Genomic DNA, 2,347 nt, shown 5'->3' with positions numbered 1-2,347 from the left:
ATTTCATGAGATATTTCAGAATGTCTGACAATAACAAAGTTCAAATTGCTTTGATGATATGCTATTAAATGTTTTAAAAAATTGAGTGCCATAGTAAAAATACCTTGATTTAACATTTCATATCAAAAAAGATGTAGTTAGCAGGTCTACTAAATTAGTTTGAAGTCAAATGCATTCATTATTTGGAATGTGTTGATCCGATTGTAGTTGATTTGTCAAATTAGTCCCCCATGATATGGCTATGTGTGACATTTGGTTTAAAAAACATTGCCTGTTTGTCTGTTCAACAGCCGATCACTTGTTTCTTCAGTCAGGTGATGCGTCCCCATGTGTACCGGTACCCTATCTTCTACAATGAAAGCATTTTCTGTCATGTCCCAAGCACCCTCCTCTCCTCACCTACAGAGTTGCTAAGAATTAAACAAAACAAACTCTAGGCCATTTCCATTTTGAAACAAATGAAATATTGTTGTTACTATTCCAGTTTTAGATGAATGTTTTGGTCCAATTGTCTATTATGCCAAAAGATATTCTAAGAACTTGTTTCTTTCAGAAGATTGTAAAGTAGAATTTGAAGGTGATAATTTCCTCTGGATTATGATTTGTCCTATGTGTATTTACAGTTAATACTTGATCGATTTTCAAATTAAAACTATTAAATTAGCTGAGAAAGTTGTAAACAACTATCTTTCCCGAAGTCTGAGTGCATCTCCATCCACATGGGTCAGGCTGGAGTCCAGATTGGCAATGCCTGCTGGGAGCTCTACTGCCTGGAACATGGGATCCAGCCTGACGGACAGATGCCCAGTGACAAGACCATCGGAGGAGGAGACGACTCCTTCAACACCTTCTTTAGTGAGACTGGGGCTGGAAAGCATGTCCCCAGGTATGTGTTTTCTGGACCTTGAGCCTAATCATAGGTAAGTTTTCTGTTTACTCCATTGGTGTTGAACTCCTCCATGAGCTACTGATTTCTCTCCTCAGATGAGGTGCGCACTGGGACTTATCGCCAGTTATCCATGCTGAACAACTCATCACTGGCAAAGAGGATGCTACCAACAACTACGCCCGTGGACACAACACTATTAGCAAAGAGATCATTGACCTGGTGCTGGACAGGATCCACAAACTGGTGGCTCTCTCAGAATGAATGAATGAATAAAATATTTGATCAACTATCTGATTAGAACGTGGTCATCTGTTATTCTCCTTTTATTGACATATTTCTCTTTCTCTTCAGGCTGACCAGTGTACAGGCCTTCAGGGCTTCCTGGTTTTCCACAGCTTTGGAGGAGGCACCGGCTCTGGTTTCACCTCTCTGCTGATGGAGCGCCTGTCTGTTGACTACGGCAAGAAGTCGAAGCTGGAGTTCTCCATCTATCCAGCTCCCCAGGTGTCCACAGCTGTGGTGGAACCTTACAACTCCATCCTGACCACCCACACCACCCTAGAGCACTCTGACTGTGCTTTCATGGTGGATAATGAGGCTATATATGACATCTGCCATAGGAACCCCGACATTGATCGTCCCACCTACACCAACCTCAACAGGCTCATTAGCCAGATTGTTTCCTCTATTACTGCTTCCCTTCGATTCGATGGTGCCCTCAATGTTGATTTGACAGAGTTCCAGACCAACTTGGTGGCCTATTCCAGAATTAATTTTCTTCTGGCTACCTATGCCCCAGTCATCTCTGCAGAAGAGGCTTACCAAGGCTTACCATGAGCAGTTAACTGTCTCTGAAATCACCAATGCCTGCTTTGAGCCAGCCAACCAGATGGTGAAATGAGATCCTCGCCACGGCAAGTACATTTCACGCTGCCTTCTGTACCGTGGTGATGTGATGCCCAAAGATGTCAAGACCAAACATTATATTCAGTTTGTTGACTAGTGTCCAACTGGTTTCAAGGTTGGCATCAACTATCTGCCTCCCACTGTAGTCCCTGGTGGAGACCTGGCCAAAGTCCAGAGGGCTGTGTGCATGCTGACATGGCAGCCCTGGAGAAGGATTATGAAGAGGTGGGACATGACAGAAGTGAAGTAGATGAGGACAGAGAACAGGATTAGAAATGGCTGTCTTTCTTTGTCTGTCTTTCAAATTCTTTACCATAGATCCACCCCTTTCTTTTCACTCCCCCTTTCCATAGATCCACCCTTTTCTTTTCACTCCCCCTCTCCATAGATCCACCCTTTTCTTTTCACTCCCCCTTTCCATAGATCCACCCTTTTGTTTTCACTCCCCCTTTCCATAGATCCACCCCTTTCTATTCTTTTCAGCCAGTATGCCCTTTCAAAACTCCTAACCTCAAACAAAAAGCACTTTCATGTTGACAATAAATTGTATGG

General features: G+C 43.2%; 1 pseudogene; it reads left to right on the top strand.

The window, feature by feature from the left end:
* Positions 1-317: 317 nt before the first annotated feature.
* On the top strand, positions 318-2,045 carry LOC124046889 (annotated as a pseudogene).
* The last annotated feature ends 302 nt before the right edge of the window (positions 2,046-2,347 follow it).

Source organism: Oncorhynchus gorbuscha, linkage group LG10 (assembly GCF_021184085.1).
Source record: "Oncorhynchus gorbuscha isolate QuinsamMale2020 ecotype Even-year linkage group LG10, OgorEven_v1.0, whole genome shotgun sequence".
NCBI lineage: Eukaryota > Metazoa > Chordata > Actinopteri > Salmoniformes > Salmonidae > Oncorhynchus > Oncorhynchus gorbuscha.
Note: the sequence above shows the minus strand (reverse complement) of the source record. Positions and strands in the feature narration are given on the sequence as shown.